The sequence below is a fragment of the Sapajus apella genome, unplaced genomic scaffold (genome assembly GCF_009761245.1).
Source record: "Sapajus apella isolate SASKATOON/1434 unplaced genomic scaffold, GSC_monkey_1.0 scaffold4, whole genome shotgun sequence".
NCBI lineage: Eukaryota > Metazoa > Chordata > Mammalia > Primates > Cebidae > Sapajus > Sapajus apella.
Genome location: NW_022436944.1, coordinates 43,568,589 through 43,596,079, shown reverse-complemented (window position 1 = coordinate 43,596,079; position 27,491 = coordinate 43,568,589). Strand labels below are relative to the sequence as shown.

Below are 27,491 nucleotides of genomic sequence, written 5' to 3'. Positions count from 1 at the left end.
GAAGAAATAAAACAGCATTTGTAGTATTTAGGTTCACAGAAAAAAAAATCCCAAATATATATACACTGTATTAAACTCAATAAAAGAGTTTAGTAAAATTGCTAGATATAATATCAATATTCAAATATCAGCTTCATTTCAATACACCACTAGAAAATGTATTTTTCTGAGACAGGGTCTCACTATGTTGCCCAGGCTAGTCTTGAACTCCTGGGCTAAAGCTCTTTATGGAGCAATTTATATAAAACTTACTGAAAAATACTCATAAGAGTAAAATAAATGGAGAGAGACACCAAGTTTATGGGTAGGGAAATCTGATATCCGATGTCAATTTTGCCAAACGGATCCACTACAATTCCAATTAAAAAGTCCAGGCTGGGTGCGATGGCTCATACCTATAATCCCAACCCTTTCGGAGGCTGAGGAGGGTGGATCACGAGGTCAAAAGATTGAGACCATCCTGGCCATGGTGAAACCCTGTCTCTACTAACATACAAAAAAATCAGCCAGGTGTGGTGGCATGCCCCTGTAGTCCCAGTTACTTAGGAGGCCGCGGCAGGGGAAATCACTTGAGCCTGGAAGATGGAGGTTGCAGTAAGCCAAGATCACACCATTGCACTCCAGCATGGCAACAGAGCAAGACTCCATCTAAAAAAAAAATCCAACTGTTTTTTAAAACCAGAACTCCACAAGTTGATTTTAAAATTTGTTTGGAAGCTCAAAGAAATTCCTCAAACTTTTCCAAATACGTATGCAAACCTGATTTATGTCAACTGATGGGACTAGGACAAGTTTTTATATTTGAAAAACAGAAAAACTGATTTTTTACCCTTAATAAATATACAAACTCGGCTGCAGATCAATTAAATATTTAAATGCAAAAGTCAAAATTTTAAGGTTTGACTGAAGAGAGTGATAAAGTAAGTGATAAGTAAGCCACAAACTGAGAAAAGATACTTGGAGATACCTGGATCATATAAAAGTGACCGAATTCTAGTGTCGAGAAAATACAAGGTTCCTAAGAATCAATTAAAAAAAGACAAACTCTATTTAAAAAGACATAGACATTTCCAAAAAAAGGGAAACACAAATGACCAATAATCATATGAAAAATGCTCAATCTCATCAAAATCAGGGAAATGAAACTGAAAATCACATTTTGATAATATTATTTTGCAAAACACACAGGCCAAAAAAAAAAAAAAAAAAAAAAAAAAGCCTGACAGAACCACGCATCGAAGAGGATGTGGAAAAACCAGAAGCTCCTATGTACTGCTGATGAGTGTGAGTAATCACTCTGGATAAGAATATAGGCTCATCTAGTTAAGCCGAATATAAAGTTGACCCCTGAACAACAATATAAAGTTGATCCCTAAAGGTCTGTATTGCATGGTCCACTTACACGCAATTTTTTCCCAAGAAAATACACTAGAAAAATTTGACATTTGTGACAATTTGAAAAAACTCGCTGACAAACCACTAGCCTTTCCATATTTCTATATTTAAAAATTAAGAAAAAGGAATGTCATGAGTGCACAAATATACTTAGATACTAGTTTTTCTTATCATTTACCACCAGAAAATATATACAAATCTCTTACGAAGTTAAAATTATACACCCAAACCATACATAATGCCATGTGCAGTTAAAAGAAATGTAAGCAAACACAAACATATAGAATTGTCATAACTGCATAAAAGTAACTGTAGTACATACTGTACTACTGTAATAATCCTGTAACCACCTCCTGTTGCTGTTGCAATGAACTCCACTATTGCCAATAGCTGCTTAAAATGCCTAAAATGCCATGTGACAAAAATCATCTCTGCATGAGCAATTCATCTCTCCAGCAAATTGCATATTGCAGCAAAAAGTGCTCTCTTTCGCATATTTTTCATTGTTCATTGTGTTTATGCAATACCATAAATCTTAAATAACACCATGGGAGCCACATGAAAGGCCACTAGTGATTCTGGAAGTGCTCCTAAGAAGCAGAGAAAAGTCATGCCATTACAAGAAAAAGTTGAATTACTTGATATACACTGTAGACTGGGGTCTATAGTTGTGGTTAGCTGCCAGTTCATCTTGTAAACAGATGATGTAAACTTAGGGTATCTATAAACACAGTATAATGCTGTAAGTGCATTTTTTCTTATGACTTTCTAATTTCTTTTTTCTAGCATATGTTACTATAAGAATACAGTATATAAAACATATAACATGCAAAATATGTGTTAAATGTTTATGTTATGAATAAGGCTTCTTGTCAACAGTAGGGTATTATCAGTAGTCAAATTTGGAGGAAGTCAAAAGTTATACATGAATTTTTGATGGCAAAGGGGGTTGGTACCTCTAACCCCTGAGTTGTTCAAGGGTCAACTGTACACCTATTTTACAACATAGCAATTATACTACAGAGAAATGTTTACATTTGTGTACCACCAGAAGACACTGAGAAGAATGTTTATAGAAGCACTATTTATAATAGCAAACCTGGAGACAAGACAAATGGCCACTAACAGAAAAATGGGTAAATCCACCCAAAGGAATACTATACAGCAGTGAAAAATACACAGATTAACATGAAGGAATCTTAAAAATATATTGAATAAAAAATTAAGTCTAAAAAGTATATACAGTATGATACTATTTCTACAAAGCTCAAAACAATCAAACAAGGAAACATACTATTGAGGGACACATAAATACAAGGTAAGGAAAGAAAACAAGTAAGAAAAAAAAAAACGGTTTAGAAGAGTAGTTTTCTGGGTGGGAGCAGAGGTTGGAGAAGCAGCACATCGGAGCTTCAGTGGTTCTGGGTATGTTTTACTTCTCAGTGTGTGCAGTGGATTCAGGTGCTTTCTGTTTTATTACTAAGTTTTCTAACCTACTAATGTGTTAGGTACGTTATTACATATATACCCAATTTTTATATTAAGAAAAATTATGTCAAAAGTCCACCAATATGGTGAGAAAAGCAAGCTGCTGCATATGTACAGTGTAAATCCTACTGTATAAGTTAAAAACAGATCCTACTGTGTGAATATTTTAAATTGTTTATGTACACATATCTGTGTCAAAGTCTTTTAAGAAATGACCTGGAAAGATAAGCCTAAATTCATGATAGTGGTTGTGAGAAAAACAAGGGATGAGGTAGAGTGGGGAGATGGGAAGGAACAGATGTAGAGATGGGAAATGAAGCAGAGTTAAATTTTAGTTCTAGTGTTTGATTTCTCTTATTTAAAATAAGATGAAATAAAATCACAGTTATCCTAGCTTATTGCAAAGGGGCTGAAATACATTGAGAAGCAGTGGTGCAAGGGACCAGAGTACAGCACTCCTCCCCCATCTCCCCCTTACCGCCTCCTGAGGCTGGCAATGAGGCACAGACAGAATATATTCAGCACAGATGACAATAAAGCTTTGGCAACAACAGCCTCTTGTTGCCAGACAAGCTCACTCACTCAGATGAATAATACACATGGTTATGCCCTGAGCTATAATTAAACCCAATATGAATAGATAAGCTTATCAGAAGGAAGAGCTAAAAAATAGAGAAGATTATAGGTTTATAGTTACAACATTACTTCAAGGTAGATGAATAAATTCAGTTAAAAACACACACAGGAGTGTATATACAGCTATGAAATAACGTACACAAACACACTCAGCAAACACCAAGCTATAATTTCTCGGAGTCACTTTGAGAAATCTTAAAATGGCCTCCTAAGAATGGTAACCATAGCAGGTTATAAGATATAGGTTAAATAAGGAGTCACCAACAAATAGTGTGGCTGAGGAAGGGACTCTGAAGACAGCATTATCTCACAAAAAAGGGTGATGTCTGCAGATAACATAAACTCAATTTGTGTCCATTCCAAGTTTTATTTGGCTCTCAGTCAGAACTCCAAGTTTTATTGGTTCTTTGAAGTCAGTCAGCTGTCTATGTAGTTATTAACAGTGGACCAAAATATCACAGCTAATATTATCACTCTGAATTGGTTTATGTTGTCAAAGTATGGCTCTTTAAGAAACCTTAGCCAGTAGCAACAAATAGTCTTGAAAACAGACTGATCTTTTAAAATGCATATAAAACTAGCCTGTAATCCCAGCACTTTGGGAGGCCAAGGCGGGTGGATCATTTGAGGCCAGGAGTTCAAGACCAGCCTGGCCAACTTGGTAAAACTGTCTTTACTAAAAGAAAAAAATACAAAAATTAGCTGGGTGTGGTGGTGGTTACCTGTAATTCCAGCTACTCCAGAGGCTAAGGCAATAAGGCAGGAGAATTGCTTAAACCTGGGAGGTGGAGGTTGCAGTGAGCCGAGATCATGCCACTGCACTTCAGACTGGGTGGCAGAGTGAGACTCTTTAAAAAAAAAAGCATATAAAACTAACACTATTTTTTTCATATAAAAATTGGGTTTTAGCTACCTGGACTCTTCCAACATTTTAGAAATGGTATATCTGTATCACTTGCAATCCCAAAGCTTAAAACAGTGGTTCTTGAACTGCACAGCCCTCTGTCCCAATTCTATTTGGATATGTACCAGTTGAGAACTCAACATCTAAAACTTTGTTGTATAATACGGCAGTCATGAGGCTATTAAGCACTTGACATGTGGCTAGGGCAAATTGAAATGTGCTGTATGTGTAAAATATATACGAAATTTTGAAGACAATGCAAAAGAAAGTCAAATATCTCAATAATTTTAATAATTACTATTTGCCTATTAATTTAATAATTATTAATAAATAACTACATGCTGAAATAACACTTGGAATATACTGGGCTAAAAATATATTAAAAATATACTTCACCTATTTATTTTTTTCTTCTTTTAATGTGGCTACCAAGAAATTTAAGTTTATATAACATGGCTCACATCATATTTCTGTATTATGAATCAAGAAGTGAGAAAGAAATGCTGTAGACTGTTTTATACTTTTAATGATCACTTATCTCTCAAGCTGATAAATAAAATTTAGTGCCAGAGGACACTTGCAGTATAGAGCAGTGATGAATAACATAAACAGGTTCTGAAGTCAGACTAAGTTGTGTGAATCCTAGCCTTGGCATTTAAAACCTGTTAGGATCTGAGTAAATATGTAATTTTTCTATGTTTTAGTTTCCTCGACTGCAAAATGAGATAATTATATCAGCAACTTTGTAAATTTTTAGAATTGTACTCACAAAACCACAGAACTTGGACAGTAGTAACCCTCCAAATGTCAATTGCTATTTTGTTTGCTGTTATGTGTTGTAGATGATACAGAATTTCACTCAAAGAGGTTGACTGCTTAGTGAATTTGTAAGAATGGTTTCAGAACTGGAAAATCAGGCTACCAAGATGTGTACATCCAAAAATAATAGTCATGATTCTGTAATTAATTTCTTATGATGTGTATTTAGATATAGCAGAATTTTAGAAATCATCTAAATCCACTGCTGCCACTCTTAGGAAATCCAAATTATCGACGAATAGAATGTTTCTTTAATATCAGGATTTTCAGGTATGAGGTTATTTAGTAATATTTTCCCACTTGCAACGTTCTGAAAATGATCAATTCCCTCGTTTTTTTTTCTTTCAGATTTTTTAAACAAGAAAAAAAAAACCTAAAGCTTTCATAGTGAAATTTCAAAACAAAACACAATGAGATAAATCTTTTAGAATGCAAAATATCAGCAAATTGTAATTTAGCTAAATGCCCAAGGTTGCTGCTTCAGGAGAAATTCGCAGCAGAATCAAACTGTGTTCAGCTTCCCATGCTGCAGCCTATGGTGGATGAGACCCGATATACAGCTGAAATATTATATACAATGAAAATCATAAAAAGAATTATGCTCTCACAGTTTTTACTTAAGATCATAAGATGCTTTAAATATACTGAATACTTTCAATCTGCTGTGCCACACCTGTGATTCTAAGACCGAGAGTTTTTGGCTGTGCTACTGCATTTTCACTTAACACCGACTTTGGGACAGGTAAAGAGGAAGGATGCCTAAGCAATGTTGGGATTCTGGCTCCATAGAAAGAATGTGTCTGACATGCCACCACTTTTCAATTAACCTTTCTGTGCCTCAATCCCTTTGTAAGTAAAATGAGATAACAGTACCTCAAAAGAAAGTAAAATATCTCATTAGTAGTTTTAATAATTACTACTTACCTATTTAATAATTATTTAATAATAATTACAGGTTGAAATAGTGGGCCAAAAATGTATTAAGATAAAATTCACCTATTTCTTTTTCTTCTTTTAATGTGGCCACTAGGACATTTAAAATCACATACATAGCTCACATTACATTTCTACATCATGACTCAAAGAAGTTGGGAGGTTACTGGGAGGTTTAATGATATTATTACCAAAAAAGTGCTTAGAATCCTGCTTGAACATAGCAAATACCGAATAAATATTAGCTATGTATATTGTAAGTCTAAATCTTGATTGAAGGGATTATAATTTATGGCATAACTAGAAGAAATCAAAGGGGAATGGCTTATTGAAATTAGTATTCATGGGATAAGCTGGCTAAAAATAAAGTTTTAACTGCAATAGATACCTAAACTGTTTGTTTAAAAAAATCTAAGCATACTACACAGCAAGTGAGATTGCTGTCTGTTAATCCTACAACCCAGTGAAATTCTCTTAAAGTAAGTGTGTGACTGATCAGGTAGGAAGTATCTTGTCTGAGGAATAGATAGGTGTTCTCAGTCCCTGTAAGGTCAGTCCAGGGAACTGACCTGAAATTACCAGGGATGGGGTAGTGAGAAGATGAGGGGATTTTTCAAAAGCTTTAGCAATCCTTGCTTATAAGCAGAGTCCATGTAACTGAATTCATCCTTCCACTGGGGAAGTACATTGTTGACATTCACACGACATACTGCACCTATGTCCAAAGCCCCTTTGGAAGCTAGCTGCAGGGATATTGAGCTTTTGGCATACAACACAATAATGAAGGCATTTCTCTAGTGTCAGTCTCCCTCTAATTTAGGGTTCTACTCCAATTTGTTTGTCCTCTTCAATGTCTGCCTACTTGGGGGTTCCACCCTTAGCTACCTAGTCTTTTCACCTTCATTCTGGGTATTTCATTATCTACTGTTGACAATCACTTACCAAACTGCTATCATGTCTAATTTGGTCATAAATCTGAGAGTCATCCTTGACTATGCCTCTTCTTTCTCCTCTGCTCTAAGTCCCTCGAATCCTGTTGAATCTTACTTCACAGTTACCTCTGTACTCTGACTACTGGCTGCATCAGCTCTCATTTAGATAAGGGCACCAGCATCTTGTGTGGTTTCCCTGCCTTCAGCTTGGCTTCCCTCCAATCTGTTCACCAAACTGCAGATAGGGCAATTTCCAGAAACTCCTTTAAATAGGATCTTTTACTTCCCTGCTTTCTCTGGCTTCTTCACGATCAAGCCCAAAGATCTTTGTAGGATATACAAGGTCTTTCATAAAGATTTGGCTCCTGCTTACACTTCTGGCCCCATCCCTTGCCATCCCAGAGCTCCCCCCGCTTCAACTCTATTACTTGAATCATACTGGAATTACTTGCAGAGCTTTCAAGGGCGCTGGTCTCTTTCTTGTCTCCTGGCTTTTGCATAAGATATTCTACAGGTCTGACCATTCTATTTGACCCCTAACTCTTAACTTAGCTGCAACCTTTCCGATCCTCTAAGGGCTGTACTAGGCTCTCCTCTGGAAGTGGTAACATGCCATACAAATATAAATATTATAAAAACATATATATAGGACCTTTAATATTGGGGGAAGAAGACATATTAAGAAACAGCATTAACTGGATCACAGGAAAAAAAGAACTCTACACTGATAGTAAAAAGGCATTCCCTATGCCCCAAGGGGTGTTCAGAAACAAGCCAATTCTGTGGTGTCTGAGCAGAGGACAAATGAAGACTAGTATTCCATAAACTCCTGAGATTCCCTGTATTTGTATTCATTAACTTAAAAAACAAACAAACAACAAAAAAAGTACTGCCAGTGTCTACCAAAACATCTTAGGATGTTAGGATACAATAGTGCTGATAGAAAAGATCCATTTCATATACCAAACTCCATGCAGAGCTGGACTGTTAATTTTATCTTCCATAAGGTTTCTTTTTAGTCCTTAAGCATCTGGTTCTAATTTTCCTGAAATACTACAAGAGAAATAATTATTTTTTACTTTTTGGTCACTGAGTGCTTAATAAATGGGAATGATATTTATCCTCAATCACACTTTACAGATTTGAGATGTAAAGATGAAAAAAATGATTTTGGCTATCTTTCACCAAATCTCATTTTAAAGTCACTATTGTTACCTACCTTGTACCCTTATCACTGTCAACAACTTAGCAGAGAGGAAGAAACAGAAGAAAATGAATATTTTAAACAAAAAAATAACTACTACTTAATAATCATAATACTTCCTTTTCCCAGGGAAAGGAGTAGCCAGCAAACTTAGAGAGTAAACTAGCCTTCTATGAGTCACTGAGAAAGGAAGACTCCTTCAGTAAGTTCATGATGCTCATTGACTTTCCTGCCTCTTTTTGTGTTACCTGTGTGTATATTTAATTTTCCCAATGTGTGGATATGTTGCAACGAGTACACAACTATGCTAACAGATTTAAAATTTTAAGAGACATAACTGTATGAAGTAGTGAGCAGGGAGAAGTAGAGAAACTGGGAAGCAGGAAGAAAGACTACAGGGAAAAACTGTATATTCTTCTTTTTAAGCTACATTTTTATAATACACATTTCCTTGTAAACATAATGACCAACCATGGAATCAACAAGAACCAAGTCTTAATTTTTATAGGTTGAGTATGCCTTATCCAAAATGCTTGGGGCCAGAAGTTTTTCAGATTTAAAAAATCAAATTTTGGATTTTTTAAGTTCAAAGTTCAAACTGTATATATATGGGTTGTTAGAAATAGATTATGATTACAAAGACTGGAAACCATCTAGAATTCAACTTTCTTATAACACAGAAGCGAGCATGCATTAGAACTGGACTAGAACTCCACTGAGTGGGACAATTAGGCATAAAATCAATCAGAATTACTTAAAATACCGAATCACAGAACGTTTAATTAGCTGAAAGGACTCTAAAAATGAGTTGAGTGGTTCTCAATCTTTCTTTCCACTATACCCTCCTCCCCTTGCAGTAAAAATGACTCACTTCACCAGTGATTCTCAGCATGTATATTGAGGGAAGAGGAAAGAAAGCAATACTTAGGAAAAATGAAAAGGCTCCTTCCCCACTGAACATTTCCATTGAAAGCCTTCATTTCAAAGGTGATAACATTAAGGGTCAGAAAAGGAAAATGCTTTGCTCAAGGTCACATCCAGAAAAGAAAACGTGGATCCTCTAATCCAGGGGTCCTCAACCCCCAGTACCCGTCCACGTCCTGTTAGGAACCAGGCTACGCAGCAGGAGATAAGCAGCAGGTGAGTGAGCAAAGCTTCATGTGTATTTACAGGCGCTCTCCACTGCTTGCATTACTGCCTGAGCTCCTCTTCCTGTCAGATCAGCAGTGGCATTAGATGTGTTCATAGGAACACAAACCCTACTGTGAGCTGTGTATGTGAAGGATCTAGGTTGTGTGCTCCTATGAGAATCTAGTACCTAATGACTTGTCACTGTCTCCCATCACCCTCAGATGGGACCGTCTAGATGCAGAAAAACAAGCACAGGGCTCCCACTGATTCTACATGATGGTGAGTTATATAATTATTTTATTACATATTACAATGTAATAATAGAAATAGAGTGAATAATAAATGTAATGTGCTTGAATCATCTCAAAACCATCTCCCCAACCCACCCCATCCGTGGAAAAACTGTGTTCTATGAAACTGGTCCCTGGTGCCAAAAGGTGCGGGACCACTGCTCTAATCCTAAAGTGCAGACTCTTACCCTGTCACTGCTCCTACCGATTAGATACAAAAACCGAAGTGAAAAAAACCAGAAAGGTTACCATCATGACAAACTACCCTGCTTGACAGATCACCAGAGATTATGATGAGCATCTGAATATATTTTTCAATCTTTTCATTCTGGGCATGTTTCAAAGGTGTAATGAAAGGTCTCAAGGAACTCAGGGCTTCCAGAAACAGCCTCTCTTATCTGTACTGTTAAGAACACTTGGGCCTGTGAGCTAGCCAATGTAACAAGGAATATTTCTTTAATTAATTCCATCCCCACCTGCCACCTGTTAGACAGGGAAGCTGTATCTACTGATCGTATCTGCAGTATAAACAAGCTTTTAACAAGAGTGTAAGCCATTGCTGCCCCTACACAGTTTTCAGGAAGCCAAATCCCTCCATAAAAATTTTCAATTCTCAGAAACGTTACCACTTATACCTGGCAGAACGTAAAGCTCCCTGGTATCATTCTAATTGCATAATTATTACTTTCTAATATTTAAAAAGTATTTACAGTAAAAATTACATTTAGAAGTTAAGATGGTACAGATCTGAGGGACAGTTAACTATCTTAGACAGACTAGTTAAGATATGTAATTTGTATAAAGAGTTACTGTCAAGACAAGTTGTTTCCAAAGTAGGTTAAATATCTACAAGATACTCAATATGCTTTTCTTTGGCTGAGAACATCTTTTCTTTCTTGGTTATTAAAATAATAAACAATTTCTTCATATAGTTGTCTAGTTTATTCTTAAAAAGGTTGGCTTTGATATCCTGCAACCTGCATATTTTAAAAATATTCCTTACACAGTCATCTAGCTCCAAGACCCATCATCACTGTCCTCTTCCACCATGCTGTCTAGAAGCCAATGTTATCAAAGCAGAGGAAAAGGAAGATGATCAGAAGACTAACAGCAAAAGTGACCTGCACACAGAGACACTTAATAAATGCTTATTGAAGAATAACAAAGAAATATCTGTAGTAAAACATGAATCTATTACCACAACATAGTGGTAGAGAAAGTATGCTTCAGATCCAGAGATGAAGGTTCCAAATTTTGGCAGTGCCACTTACCGTGTAACTCAGAGCAAGCTACTTAACCTTTTGATGTTACAGTTGTCCATCTCCAAAAAAATAGCTACTTCAGAAAGTTGATGTGAACATCAAATGAACTAATATATACAAAGTGCCTAGAACAGTACCTGGCTCACAGTAAGGGCTATGTAAGTTTATGCTATTGATGGTGGGGGTGCCACATCTGGATCAGCTACTGCAGGGACACCAGGCACGGGGGCAGGTGCATCTGGGGCTGCACGATCTGCGAAACCAGCAGGGGCAGGGAACAGGTCATCCCAATGGGAGCCCCAGACCCTACCAAGTTGGCAGGGTTGGAGCCTGCACTTCTGAGTGCAGCAGCAGCTGCCCAGCAGCAGTTCTGACCAAGCATCCTTGTGCTTTCAGGACCTGGGAAGTGCCCTGCCCCTGTAGGCACTTCTGAGCCACTCCCTGGCCTCTTCCTGCTCCCAGCACCCACTTCAATGCAGAGCAAAGTTGTAGCCGAGCCTGGGCACTGTCACCAAGTGGGTGTGCACACACTTGGAGAGGCAGCTAAATGCCATTCCTCCTGCCCCTGCCACCTTGGCACCCTCTGAAGCTTTGGGTGCTGATGAACTCAGGGAAGGAGGCTGGGGATGCAAAGGGAAGCTCAGCATGGGCCTGCAGGCACCCCTCAGCACGGACAGCCTGGGCACCACAGACGGCATGTTGATAGTGGTAGGAGGCAGACCAGGTACCTACGTGGGAGGGGTGGGTCCCTGGCGAAATCCCACCCTCAAGCCAGGAACAGTCTGAAGTCTGGGGCTGGGCTGCTAATTACAGATGGAGTCTGCAATCCGGAGTGAGAACTGCATTGATGCCTTTTGGCCAATCGAATTGTGCTTTTTCCAGGCCTGACCATGGGCCAATAAGCACGTACTTCCCCCATTCTGAGCACGTAAAAACCCCAGACTCAGCCAGACTCAGACACTCATTGGGATGACCTGCCTGCAGAAGGGAGTTACCCATTTTGGGTCTCCTGAGGGCTGTTCTGTCACCCAGTAAAGCTTATGTCTGTCTTACCCTCCAGTTGTCTGCATAATCTCATTCTTCCCAGACAAGGGACAAGAGCTTGAAACCTGCAGTGGTGGGGCCAGGTCAGCTCAAGTGCCATGGGCTGGAGTGGGGCGGTGGGACTGAAAGAGCTGTAGCACAACAGGCTGAAACACGCCCCCCTGAAAACATGCTCTCCTCCACTTGCCGAGCTATAGGCAACAAGAAAGAAGAGCTGCGGTCCTCCTAGGATCCCAGACCTCAGGCTCCCTGAGCCAGAGTTGTGACACACTGTTAACACCTTCTATAGGGCTTTGCAGTTCCTGGCATCTCTGAGTTTTCAGGCACCACTGCATTCCCTTATCTGGATGTGGGTGCCTGCAGTGGAGGCCTCTTGCAGTACATCTGGTACAGCCACAGTCTTGGATGGAGCTTGTACCTGTAGCTGCCTGCCCTGCCACAGGAGCTGGTGTACCTGGCTGTGCACAGCGGCCAGACCCCATGCTTGCTCACTCATACACCCCTCACCACTTTGCACCTGGCTCACCCTTGGCCGGGGTGGGATCCACGCCAGTAGCAGAAGCTGAGCGCAGCCTGCTGGGCCAAGTGAGTGAAATAATCCCAGTGGGCATGTGCAAAACTCAAGCAGAGGCCCTGCCAGTCACAGAGGTTTCCAGCTGCTGAAGTGACACCTGAAGGATCCTGTGACACTACTGTTGATACCAGGCAAAGTAAGAAACTAGTAGGGCTCACCTCTTCCTTGACCTCTGCACTTACACTATGGAAACAGTTAAGAGTTTCTCTTTAAGGGTTCTAATTTCCAGCTGTGTGACATCTTGGATGCTAATGTCTCTCTCTGTTCCCCATACTTCTCCCCATTAAATGCTGAGACCATGAAGGAAACAGACAAATGACCTGGTAAATTCCACCATTCTTGGTTTATAATTCAGCAAAGAATACCTTCAGTTTTGTATCATCCATTCTATAACATCTGAACACAGCGCCAGGCCAAAGTTCCCACATACTCTGAAACAGTGGCTTTAAAATTAATCCTCTCACCTCCATGATATACACTCATTACTATTTCAACAAAATTTTTTTTTTTTAAGTTTAGCAGAAGAAAGCCTAAATGTCAGCCCTGTTCAGGAAGAAAAGTGCTAGATGGCTAAAATAGGCTCTGTAAATAATAATCTAACATTAAAAGATATTGATTGATTGCCAACAAGAGGTAGTGTTGAGGCCAGGCGTGGCTCATGCCTGTGATCCCAGCACTTTGGGAGGATGAGGTGGGCGGATCACTTGAGCTTAGGAATTCAAGACCAGCCTGGCCAACATGGCAAAACCCTGTCTCTATTGCAAATACAAAAATTAGCTGGGCATGGTGGCAGGCACCTGTAATACCAGCTACTTGGGAGACTGAGATTACTTGGGAGGCCTGAACCCTGGAGGTGGAGGTTGCAGTGAGCCAAGATCATGAAACTTGACTCCAGGCTCAGCCACAGAGTGAGACTCCATCTCAAAAACAAAGCAATCCCCTCACACCCCGCCCCCCCCAAAAAAACAAGTACTGTTAAGTGGACTCACTTAAAAACTTTCCTATGATTACACTTCAGGAAATCAAGACTCTCACAGGACTAAAATACTAGCTTATTTTCAGTAGTTACCCACTAACATGGTTTGACTGTGTTCCCACTCAAATTTCTTTTTCAATTGTCGCTCCCAAAATTCCCATGTGTCATGGGAGGGACCCAGTGGGAGGTAACTGAATCATGGGGGTGGATGTTTCCCATGCTGTTTTCCTGATAGTAAGTCTCATGAGCTCTGATGGTTTTATAAAGGGCAGTTCCTCTGCACATGCCTTCTTGCTTGCCACCATGTGAGACATGCCATTGCTCCTCCTCCACCTCCCACCATGATTGTGAGGCCCCCCAGCCATGTGAAACTGTGAGTCCATTATGCCTTTTTTTTTTTTTTTTTTTTTTACAAATTATCCAGTCTTGGGTATTTCTTCACAGCAGTATGAAAATGGACTAATACATACATCTTTTCTCAGTGCTTACTATGTGTAGGGCACTGTTCTGTGATATGGGCAAGATAATGAACATTCTTGATTCCCAAAAGAATTCCTGTCTGGGCAACAAGAGAGAAGGCAAGATGTATTTGTTCCACAGAATTCACAATCAAGATGCTATGGGAGCCCTGTAAAGAAAAAAAAAGTTATTCATTTCCTGGTAGGTGAGCTTCTTCAACCTGTCTTATACCACAGTAGTACCATGTTTCATTTCATCAGTGACCTGGGAAAAAGAAACACATTAGGTTCTCTCAGGATGAGTATATCGTTTGAGCAAGTCCCATAGGAGGTTCTGACATGAACCACATCTCCTCTAGGGAAGGGCTTCATAAAAGGGGTGGCGATTAAGCTGGGCTGGAAAGGTGAAGTAGATTTTAACTGGTACAGGAGATAAAGCGTAACAGACTAAAGGCACTTCAAGGAAAAAAGGCAAGGAGAAGAAAGTGGGTTGCCTGTTGGAAGAACAGCAAATATGCCAGGACGGCTGGGATCAGATAGTGAAGAGGCCTTAAATGATATAATAAGGAATTGCAAAAGTACTCTGAAGAACTGTGATATTCAAATTTGCTGCTCCTAGGAGCTGCAGGGCTCCACTGAGGTCTTTTGGGGTCATTAAGTTTGCTGCTCAATCTCCAGCTGAGACACAATACAAACTCTGCTGTGTTTGTGTACGTCGTCGGTACATAATTTCTTTAAATACTCTTTGCATAAAAGGCGTCCACTGCTTTAAAAAGAGCTAGAAAAAAATTCTGGAACTCCCACCCTGCCCCAAGAACAATAAAAAAGCCTGGATCCCAAACCAGACCAGATGAATTAGAGTCCAATGAACAACTAGAATCACCATGACAGAACTACTATTACAGACTATGGAGTCACTGAGGGTCTCAGAGTGTGGTCCAGTAAGCAGAAGCATTGGGCAAACCTACTGAACAAGAAATTACATTTTTAACAAGGTCCTCAGATGACTGGTATGCCCATGAAAGGTTTGATAGGCGCTAGTGGAATGTTCTAATTAGGAAACACATAATGAAATCCACATAAGAATATTTACCATTTATGAACATCTTCCATGTGTCCGACATTGAGCCAGGCACATTTCATACTACTGAGCATCAGCTCTTTTATCTGTAAAAAAGGCAACACTTTTTACCTTGTAAGTATATAATAAGAATTAAGACATTTTATTTTTACATACATTCAGTATCAAGTGTAGTGTCTGGCAAAGAGTAGGTTCTTTAAAAATGGTAAATATTATTAACATATATTTTTCTAAAATCTTGTCACTTTGCAAGCTTAAATGTTATCTAAAACTAAAGGTCAAAGAAGTTCAGTGGGTTGGCAATGATTACACAGTAAATGATGAAAATGCATTTCAAACCTAGATGAGCACTGAAAAGCTCATCTTTTTTTTCCCATACAATGCTCTGACAGCAAGGCTTAGTGTGGACTGGAAGTAGGAGATAGAGAAGACTATAGCAGCAATGATAAACTAAATGGTATCAACATTAGTTCACTACCTTTCTGTTTAAGAGACTAGAATTGACTAGAATTACAAACAAGTGCCAATAAAAGTACAGATTAGAGATATTACAGTCTGAAGAAATTATAGGTATGTCCTAATATCTTCTAAACACTTAACAATTAAGCTAACAATATTTATATAATAACATTCAGTTAGTTATTTGGCAATTTATTTAACAATATTTAATCTCTGGATAGGCTTATCAAGTTGACAAAGCATTTTCACATTCATCATCATCTTTAACCCAAGTGACAACTATGTGAGATAGGATTATTCTTTTCAAATCAGATTGCTATACTTTTCCTCCTTAAATCCCTATTTAATCTCATAAACCTGGATTTCCTAATACTTTGCAGTGGCTTTCAGGAAAAAATCAGGGTTTATGTTAAAAAAAAAAAAAAGAATTCAGGCTGTCAATGATATGCACAGATTTCATGGCCTATCCTTCCTTCTTTCCTTCAGTCCATCAGAAGGGTTGGGAAGACAAATGGGTTTCTGGTCAAAGGGAGTCAAGAACAGTGTGGGCAGCATGGCACAGGTTTATCTTTCTTATCTGTTCCACAGAAAAGTGATGGAAGGCAATTAATTGAGCTCCAAAGGCTCTTAGGGAAAGTGCAGTCCCAACTAGATGCAAGTTTTTAAGATAGCAGCCACACAGAATACCTGGCGGAAAGAGATGATGACTAACCAAATAGAAGACTCAAGTTTACATTTTGGCTTTTGGTATATTCATAAAATCTATTTTCCTTGATAAAATGATTTATTTTCCCTCCACATCATTTGTGGTCAGTATTTCTAGAGGGCACCCTCTTAAGAGTCTATAAAATTCTGAGTTCTATAACTATAAATACACATTTTCAAAAGGAAGCAAATGAAAGACTCTAGAAACATCCTGTTGCTCACAAGAGTTAAGTTATCACAGCACTTTCACGTTATGTCATAGTTCACTACTCAATTGCTTAGTTGTCTAAGGACGGTCTATTAGGCCCCAGCTTTCATGTGAGATTTTGCAGTTGGCCGTTGTAAAACATTTATAGAAGTGACTTCTAGCACTCAAGTTGGTGATTTAATATTACACAAAGTTCATTAGTCATGGTATCTACATCCATTTTCTACAGTAGTTATTAATGCCTTTTAGATTTCAGCCACTGCCTTCTCTTTGTAAGCAAAACAAACAGATTTTACAGAAGATCTGCTATTTAAGAACCATCAATTTGTAGTATCCTTTAATAATTCCTGTCAACGTGGGCTATCTTTGAAGGATTTAGTGGTTTTTGCTTTTGGCAGTGAGGCAATGATGGAAATAACGTACACTGCCCATCCCCATCTTACAGTGTCTGCTAACATGTTGGGTTGTTGGCTGCCAAGCAGATTTAATTTATCCACTTCTCAGTTTGCATTAACCTTTGAATAATAAAGCACAGCTGAGGCTGTTGTAAGCAACAGAGGAATGAATAATTAAAAACACCTTCTCAGCCTTGGAAAGACCAATCCCTAACCATTAGGGGAGCTTTAATTGTGACTGAACTAAGCATTAAAAAGGCTAATTGTACTCTTTATAAACTGAAACAAATGCAAAGGACATAGTATGACTACAATATACATAGTATATGAAAGCAAAGCTCTGAAGGCACCAAGTAATTAGTTCAAATGAAAAGGAATAGCCTGATTCTTAAAAAACAATTTCCTTCTAAAGATGGCCACTCATTGTCTTATATTCCGGAAAAAATTGCTATGACTTGTAAAAACCTATTATTCATTTGATGCAGGTGGACGGGCCAGAGTAGCATTTGAAAGGATAGAAATGTTAAAGCTGAAACTAAAGGTCGAGAATAGAATATGTTACAGACAACCAACAGGCCTATCTTTTTTGAATCTGTCAAGTGCTTATGCCAGCTGGGCTTCTTTGCTCTGATGGATTTAATTTTCCTTTGGGAAGATCAAAACCCAAATTCAAATCTGTCATTATCAATATGTTAAGATAACAAAAGTCACTGGTATTTCATACACTTGCTAAAACGTTGTATCTAATACTTTCGAACCAAAGAGTACCCTATTAAGGCAGTTTCGCCAATTTCAAGTATTTGATTAATTTTTCTTACACTAGAAAGTTTTCTCTAATGCTTAGTTTCATTTTATTTTGTTATATATAAGGTCCTTTCCTCTATTTCTGTTCAAAAAACCATTTTGTCAATGCCCTTCAGTTACTGGAAATTTAGGAATGTAGAAATCCTTTTTCTGTACTAAGCAATTTTACAGCATTTAAAATGGCTTTTATATTTTCTACCTTTATGCCTTTCTTGGTTCTCTGAATCTTCTTTTTCTTTTTTTTTTTTTTCTGAGACAAGGTCTTGCTCTGTTCATGGCAGCAGTGGCCTCTCTGCAACAGCTGCTGTAGGGACACCAGCTGTAGTGGGGGAGGTGCAACCAGGGCTGTGTCCTCCACAGAGCTGGTGGGGGCTGGGGAACAGGCGGGGGCCCCACTCTCTACTGTGTTGGTGAGCAGGAGCCCTGTGCTGCCAGGCACAGCTGCAGCCACCCAGCCAGGGCTCCAGACCAAAGCATCCCTGCACCCTTGAGGGCCCAGGAAGGCCCCTCATCACACAGGCTTCAAAGTACCTGTTCCCACTTCCTGGCCTCTCCCAGCTCTGGGCATCTGCTCTGGAGTGGAGCAAACTTGTTGCTGGCCCTGGGTGCTATTGCAACCTGGCTGGGTGTGCACATGCTCAGGGCAGTGCTGACACACTAGCCTCCTGCTGCCTTGGCTCCTTCCGGACTTTAGACACGTACAAGCACAGAAGTGGGGCCAGGAGAGCTGAGGATAGCTTGGCATGGACCTGTGGGAGCCTCTTGGAACAGATGACCTGGGTGCCATGGATGGTATTAAAGGCAGATAGGTTCCTAGGTGTGAAGGGACAGGTCCCCAGTGAAATCTCACCTTCAGGCGGGGATGGCCTGAAGCATGTAGGCTGGGCTGCCAGTTCTGAGCAAAGTCTGCAGCCAGGAGTGAGAACTTCATCAATGACTGTCCAGCCAACCAGATGGTGCTTTCTTCAGGCTCACCCATGACGGCCCACAAACCAATCAGCATGCACTTCCTCCATTCTGAGCACATAAAAACCCCAGACTCAGCCAGACTCACACACTCCTCTAGAGGACTTGCCTGCAGAAAGGAGCTACCCACTATGGGTTTCTTCTCTGCTGAGAGTTGGACATTCATTGGGATGACCTGCCTGTGAAAGGAGCTACCCACTTCGGGTCTCCTGAGAGCCGTTCTGTCACTCAATGAAGCTCCTTTCCACCTTGCTCACCCTCCAGTTGTCTGTGTATCTCATTCTTCCTGGATGTGGGACAAGAACTTGGGGCCCACCGAATGGTGAGACTGAAAGAGCTGTAACACAAGCAGTGCTAAAACATGCCCCCACCCCCACCCCAATGCTCACCATCTTGTGGGTGATGACAAGGAGAGAAGAGCTGTGGCCCTTTGGGGAGCCCAGACTTAGGGGCTCCCTGAGCTAGGACTGTGACACCCTCTTTGGGGCTCTGCTGTTCCTGGTGTCTCCATGTTTCCAGACATCATTGTGTTCCCCTCATTCAGATGCAGGTACCTGCAGCAGAAGCCACTCACAGTACATCTAATCTAGCCACAGCCTTGCATGGAGCTGCCTACCCCACCACAGCAGCTGGCATGCTTGGCTGTGCACAGTGGCTGGACCCCATGCTTGCTTGCTCACACACACATCTCTTGCTGCTCTGTGCCTGGCTCACCCTTGGCAGGTGTGGAATCCAGGCTGTAGTACAAGAGCAGCTCATTCCAGGCCAAGTGGGTAAAATGAGCCCAGTGGTCCCAAGCAAAGGTGCCACGTAACACAGAGGTTTCTGGCTAGAAAAGCAACACCTGAAGGATTCTGTGACACTATTATGAAGGATCCTGTGGCACAATCACAGCTCACAACGGCATCCATTTCCTGGGCTCAAGTGATCCTTCCACTTCAACCTCTTGTGAGTAGTTGGAACCACAGGCATGTGCCACCATGCTCAGCTAATTAAAAAAAAAATTTTTTTTTCTTTTTGTACAGATGGGCTCTCCCTATTTTGGCCAGGCTGGTTCTGAACTCTTAAGCTCACGTGATCTTTCTGCCTCAGCCTCTCACACTGTTGGGATTATAGGCATAAGCCAACAATCCTGGCCTCTAATTTTTTGTAATCTAAGACTCTCTGCACATAATAGGTAAAAGGATGATCAAATGAGAACAGATCTGAATTTGCTATTATAGTAAAGACCAGCTTCTCCTCTAGGGGAACAGAAACATTACTTTTTTGGTTTTGCAGGCTCTATTCTTGATATTTTTGTTTCACATCAGTTCTTGATGTAAGAAAACTACTGACTGAACTTCTTCCCTGCTGGGACCTGGAAATCTGTGTGTTCTATTTGTACACAGTCATATTTCTTTTGAACATCACTATCTTTTTGCTGTCATTCTCTAATTGACATATGTTTGTTTAAATTTCCATTGGTAATCAGTCTTTTGCCATTTTTTCAGAGTTAGCCACTTTGTAAAACCTGGTTTCACTCTTAACCAGCAAAATAAATTATTCCTACCTCTGGTTATGTTGTTGCCTGTTTTTTACAGTCTACGAGTCCCTTGAAGGCAGGCACTGTATCTTACTTATCTTTGTATACTAGGCAGCTGTGACGATGTCTGCAACATAGTAGATATTCAAAGAACACATTTTGATTGGATTTATGAATTCATAAAGAACGGATACTTGTAACACCGGCAAAAAGTGTTGAGAACAGAATAGGTGTATTAGTTTGTTTTCATGCTGCTACAAATAAATATCCAAGATTGGGTAATTTATGGAGGAGAGGTTTGACTGACTCACAGTTCCACAGGTCTGGGGAGCCTCAGGAAACTTACAATCATGGCAGAAGTGAAAGCAAACATGTTCTTCCTCATGAGGTAGAAGGAGAAAGAAGAGTGAAAATCAAAGGGGGAAGAGCTCCTTATAAAACCATCAGATCTCGTGAGAACTCACTATCACAAGAATAGCATGAGGGAAATCACCCCCATGATCAAATCACCTCCCACTGGGTTCCTCCCTCAACATGTGTGGATTATGGCGATTACAATTTAAGATGAGATTTGGGTGGGGACACTGCTAAAGTATATCAATAGATACACCATAATTTCTTCCTTAAAATATATATTTTACTCTTTAGTAACATGGAGAAACCCTCAAAACATAAGTAAAAACAAAAAAGGATGCCAAATGAAATTTACTTGTTCACTTATTCATATATTCAACAAATATATCCTAAGATCCCTCTATATGTTGGCACTGTTCTATGTGCTGCAGATTTAGCAGTGAACAAGTCCAAAGTTCTTCATTTCATGGAACGTATATCCTACTGAAGGGAAGATAATAGTAAGCAAATAAACAAGTATATATGTAACATACTGACTGTGAGAAATAATTGTAAATAATAAAATAGAGTTTAATGTAATGATTCCAAACTATTTTAAAAGACAACGAATCTTCCTAAAACACAGATGTGGTACACATTTAGCTATTACTTGGTGAAATTTCTCTACTTACAGAAGTTGCATTTTTGCTATTCCAAAACTAATCATACAAAAGCTCCTAAAAATGTATCAGCACATGATAAATTGCTTTCTCTGTGAGTGTAGTATTATTTCGTTGTATAGTCACAGCTGGCTAAGGATTCGCAAAACATCAAGATAAATTTTGTCCTAATTCATGTAAGGCTTCTTTTTATTTTATGCTAACAATTTATTCACTGCAAACATAATTACACTGTTTATGACCAGAGCATGCTAAGTATTCACAATGTAAAATTTTAAAATGATAATTTTGTTAATAATTACATCTCTTTAGTTCATCAAATAGTATTAAAATAAAGATAGAGAATATTTTTAACAACAAAAAAAATAAGGAATTTAATACAAACTTCCAGAATTAAATCAACATTACAAATGGAAATACTATACTCTGGGACTCATCAGTTAAAATGTTGGCACAATCCAATTTGATTATTCCTGTTTTATGTACGATGTTGGCAGCAGTAACTCATGACAGCTTTTATAATACAAAGAATGGAAGTAACAAAGAGTAGTTTATTAAGCACTAAACACAGTAAAATTAAAAATCAAATCACTTAGAGTGAGTAAATTAATTTTTTGAAGTTTATTTTTATTTTTTGAGATAGGGTCTTGCTCCTTTGTCCAGACTAGAGTCCAATGGCATGATCACAGCTCACTACAGCCTTGATCTGGGCTCAAGCAATCATCCCACCTCAGACTTTTGAATAGCTAGGACTGCAGGCACATGCTACCAGGGCCCATTAATTTTTAAATTTTTTGTAGAGACAGGGTCTCACTATGTTTCTCAGGCTGATCCCAAACTCCTGGCCTCAAGCAAGCCTCCTCCTTTGGCCTCCCAAAGTGCTGCGATTACAGGTATGAACCACTGCACTTGGCCTGAGTAAATTTAAACTGTGGGTATCTTTTAATGGTGCCCTACTGCCAATTTCATAAGTGTTAGGGTATGTAGCATAATAATTATATTCAATTTCTATGCCCATAGAATCATGATCGGTGTTAAGAAAATATCCAAGTTTTCAAAACACCAACTTTATTTAAGCTTCACAAACAGCCACAAAAACTCAGAGACAGGTATGAATCCTACCATTTAGTAGACAGAAAAGCAACCCAATATTGATGGTAATGGAACAAAAATCCACTTTACAAAAAATTTGCGTGCTGGGTCACTTAGACAATGCAGAAAACAATATGGAAATGGAAGGAAAGGGTAAGTGAGTTTTAAATACTTTATGCCATGAAATGCTATTATAAAATAGATTGTAACTCACATAATGAATGCAAAGGAACCCATGGATATTCCCTGCCTTTGCTTGGATTGGTAACGGTCCATTTCCCAACCCCAATATGTCATCACAGACTAAATAACTTCTTTAATTTTAAATGTAGAATCTTATTCAAATGATGGATGACAGGTCAATTCATGTTTTTAACTCCTTTGTTTAAAAAGATTCAACTTGTTATGGAAACATTATTATGAGTATTCACATGTTTACCCTTAATGCTCTGCTTGCCAACTTAATGACCTTGTATTTTCATTAAGGTAAACAGCAATAGAGCAGAAAGGCCTATTTTTTAATACTTATGATATTATGACAGATTAATATATTTCCCTTAAAATAATCATATACAATGTGTTCTTTTCATTAAAACAGTCTCAATGCCAGGAAAAAATTAAAGGCCTGCTAATGTATTTGTGAACTTGGCTTACACAGATTTCAAAGACAGTTGCATATTTTACTCAGAAATCCAGCATAAAAAACTGAGACTTGTTTTCCTTTCATGGTTTATCATGCTTAAAATACAAACTCTGCCAAACTTACATTGTGGCAGGCTCCTGTTCCTCCATAACCCCCAACAGATCTTAATTTTGATTTACTGATTATAATTTCAAGAAATGCATTTTACTCAATTTAACTATGCTGCTTATTAACAATGTGTTTGTAAATACAGATCAAGAGAAATACATTAAAGGAAGAACTGAAAAAAGAATGAAAAACTTTTCCTAAGAATATTGCAAAAGGACTTCAATTAGAAATATGATCTCTGAAACCATATTTCAGTCCATTAGCAAAATTGTTAGGAAATATTCATTCGAATGGCTCTGAGATCATGCTTACCTCCAGAGTGTAGGCATAGAGAGACTAGAAGCATATCAAGAACAGAAAGATCTAGATGAGGTAAGGTTAGGTTTGACTTGGCCTTCCTGAAGTTATAAGAGATATAAAGAGAGCCTGAGAAGCATCAGTTCTCTGGGCAAAGCAGTGATGAGTAAGCTGCTCATCACATATCCCAGATGACAAAGTACAGTGAAGAAACAAAGATAATTATCACAAGATTACTCCTAAGAAGAAACCTTGTAAGAAAGAGAGACCGCACGCTGACCTAGACCAGAAAGAGGCCAAACGGAGGAAAAGAAACTGAGCAGTATACAGCATACAGAGGCTCAACCTACAAAATGGCTGGTCACCAAGAAGGTATAAGAGAATGTCCAAAGAATATATGCACTGGGAGTGTCAGAGAGGTTTTAAGGGTGCTGCTTGCCTTCTCTCAAATCACTGTCAGCATCTATAAATAAGAAAATTCTGTGTTTCTCTACATGTAAGTACAAAGGTAGATTTGAAAGCGATCTGTATCAGTTGTGGGAACAAATATGTTAATGGAAATTTTAAGCTTTACAAATAGAAACAAAAAATGAGAAGATAATGTTGTGCATTCACAATTTGCCTACTAGATACATTTCTGGGTCTTCTGTGGTTTAACTACTTGTTCTTAGATAAAATATAAATACAAATACATTTGTACAATAAAGGTCATTTGATTGGTTTTTTTGTGTATTTGTTTTCATTAATTCAAAGTCACTAAAACCAGATGCCTCAGGTAAACAAATTTATACAGACCCATAAGAAAAAAAAAAAAATCTTCTCCTGGGCTTTACAAGAAAAAAGGTAGAGAACTCAGAACATTTTCCTAAGAATTTTCACAGAATTACTAAAGGAAAAATTCTTTTTACATGTTTAAAACTTTGGGACATTAGAGAAATGCAAGTCAAAACTACAATGAGATATCATCTCACCCCAGTTAAAAGGGCTTTTAAAATCTGAAAGTCAGGCAAATGCTAGCAAGGATGTGAAGAAAAGGGAACCCTCATACACTGTTGGTGGGAATGTAAATTAGTATAATCACTATGGAGAACAGTTTGGAGGTTCCTCAAAAAACTAAAAATAGAACTACCATATGATCCAGCAACCACACTGCTAGGTATTAAATATATACCCAAAAGAAAGGGAATCAGTATATCATAGATATTATCTGCACTCCTATGTTTATTGCAGCACTATTCACAATAGCCAAGACTTGGAAGCAACCTAAGTGTCCATCACCAGATGAATAACTCAGGGAAAGGTAGTACACAGACACAACAAAGTATTATTCAGCCACGAAAAGAATGAGATCCTCTGATTTGCAACAACATGGATGGAATTCGAGGTCATTATATTAAGGGAATATGCCAGGCACAGATAAACTTTGCATATTCTTACTTATTTGTGAGAGCCCAAATCAAAACAATTGATCTCAATGGACATAGAGAGTAAAAAGATGGTTACCAGAGGCTGGGAGGGGTCGTGGGTAGAGGGAAGTCGGGATGGTTAACGGGTACAAAAAAAAAATAGGAAGAATGAATAAGACATAGTATTTGCTAGCACAACAGGGTGACTATTGTCAAAAATAATTTAATTGTACACTCTAAAGTAACTAAGAATGTAACTGGATTGTTTGTAACTCAAAGGATAAATGCTTGAGGTGATGTAGACTCCATTTACCCTGATGTGATTATTACACACTGCATGCCTGTATTAAGGTAGCTCATGTAACCCATAAATATAAACACCTACTATGTACCCACAAAAATTAAAAAAAATTTTTTTTGAGACGGAGTCTCACTCTGTCACCCAGGCTGGAGTGCAATGGTGAGATCTCAACTCACTGCAACCTCTGCCTCCCAGGTTCAAGCGATTCTCCTGCCTCAGCCTCCCTAGTAGCTGGGATTACAGGCATGTGCCACCGCGCCCGACTAATTTCTTTTTTTTTTTTTGTAATTAGTAGAGACAGGGTTTCACTATGTTGGCAGGTTGTTCTCGAACTCCTGACCTTGTGATCCACCCGCCTCGGCCTCCCAAAGTGCTGGGATTACAGGCGTGAGCCACCGTACCCAGCTAAAAATTAAAATTTAAAAAATCATTTGGGAAATTTGTGTTTCCTTATAACAACCTGGTATACTGGAAAACAATCACTCTATTTACGTATAGAAAACAATTACTCTATTTATATTCCAAGTAAGTTTACATAATTATTTACTTTTTCAGAGGGCTGGAATCTCACCAGTAAGGTAGAGCTATGATATGGATTCCGAAGATTAGCTGTGTCCTAACTTTTGTTGTACTGTAGTAAAGAAAATGTCTTTATTAAAACAGATAGGGTTCATTAATTCATTCATTAAAAGAAACCTGCAGGTCCTAGATCCTGGGGATACAACAGAGATTAAGATACAGCCGTAACTCTCATGAAGTTGCACATCTACTGGAGGAAGACAGACAAATTAAGGCGCAATTACAATACACTATGCTAGGTGCTTTCTCTAACAGGACTAAGCAAGAAAAGCTTCCGGACACAGAGAGGAAAGGCTTCTCAAACCAGTCATGAGATCTGAGATCCAGAAGATTCAAAGAAGTTATCCATCCATGAGCAATCAGAGAGTGGAAGATGTGGTGTGGATAGAAGGGCATGTAGGGGAAGAGGTCGGGCAAAGCCAAGGAGGCGATAGAGAAGTAGAATTTTCTTTCAGAAAACTAAAAGCACTGTTTGATACTGGGTCAAACAGTAAGGCTGGAGAGGTAAGCAGGACAGCACCTTTTATGCAGTACTAAGATGGATTTATCCTGAAAACAACGAAGCCTCCAAGAGGTTTGAAAAAGAGAAGTGAACGTGAACAGATGCATAGACAAAAGTGACTCCATCCTGAATACTAATCCACAATGTTGATTTCTGATTAACTCCAGTCCTCTGAAGGCCTCCTGATTCCTATTTACTGTCCTTAGTGTAAAACATGTACTCACTATAAATCCTGCTTTTAGATCAAAGCAACCTTGATGCTACGGCACAAATTAATGCACAAGCATGATGTACCTAGGATTCTTGCCTGTTCTAGAGGGTTGTCTTAAATTGTCTCTGTAGAGCCTGTAAATCCTTTCCCTATGGTACAAAAGCCCCGGGTCTCGGGAATAGTTGTGTGCATATCTACCCGTCTTGCTGCCACCCAAGACTATGTTTCCATCTGTAAGTTCCCAAATAAATCGCCATTTCCCCACAAACTGGATTTGCGAGCCTTATCCTTTAGTTTCTTGGCTCCTTCTAAGTTTAGGGGTTGCTTTGCACATATGCCCCTTTCAAGGAACGACAGATTTTCATATGAAAAAGGTCATCCTGACAGCAGTGAGGATGCAGCTAAGATTGAGGATATGAGACTAGTTAGAGGGCTTTATAGTGATTGAGGTATAAGATGATGGTGGTAATGATACAAGCATGGAAAGAAGTAATAAATCTCAGAGTTGAGACATAAAAGGATCATACTGAGTGTGGAGGACTTGTGGCATGTCCATCCGCATATGCCACCCAGGTGTAAAAATCAGGCAACAGGGCTGTATTGTAGAGATTTGTGAGTCAACAGTACTCACAATTGTTAATTTTTATAACCTCTGTGAGTGGATTAGGTTATGAGAGAACAAGCAGTGCAAAAGGACAGGAGTTAGGAGAGAGTTCTGAGAAACACTTACTGACATTTAAGGGTACTGGCAAAAGACGAGGAGGCTGAGAAAGAGTAACCAGACAAGAGGAAACTCAGGGGCATATGCTATCACAGAAGCTGAGAGAGGAGGGCACCTCAAGGAGAAGAATGTGGCCAACAGTGTGGCATGGAAAAAGTTCCATCATTTTCAGCAAAATGAAGTTGGTGACTTCGAGAAGAGCAATTTGAGTGAAATGCTTATCATTGGTTGTGGGTTAAGAAATGAAAAAATTAAAGGAAAAACAATGTGTTTCTATTTTTAAAAGTCTGGAGGTGACGAGGCAGAGAGGAATGTGAATGGAGGATAAGAAGGGACGGAGATACAAAGGGTCCAAGTAGGAGGGAGAATGAAACCACAGAGAGAAGCAGAGACACTTTTTCTGCTGTGACAGGAAGGAGGAAAGGGGAGGAA

The 27,491-nt window shown here is 39.0% G+C and overlaps 1 protein-coding gene and 2 long non-coding RNA genes across 5 annotated transcripts in view; 1 reads left to right on the top strand and 2 right to left on the bottom strand.

Annotated features, from left to right (window-relative positions):
- Window positions 1-27,491, bottom strand: part of UBE2E2 (ubiquitin conjugating enzyme E2 E2) — a 365,295-nt gene that overhangs the window by 91,724 nt on the left and 246,080 nt on the right. The window lies entirely within an intron of this gene.
- Window positions 5,937-13,336, bottom strand: LOC116542656. Its single transcript, XR_004265311.1, has 2 exons — window positions 12,947-13,336; window positions 5,937-10,498 (listed from the first exon to the last, which is right to left on the bottom strand). It is a non-coding gene; the product is annotated as an uncharacterized LOC116542656 (long non-coding RNA).
- LOC116542649 lies at window positions 9,795-26,664 on the top strand. The gene is made up of 3 exons (XR_004265306.1): window positions 9,795-9,879; window positions 11,360-11,361; window positions 26,652-26,664. It is a non-coding gene; the product is annotated as an uncharacterized LOC116542649 (long non-coding RNA).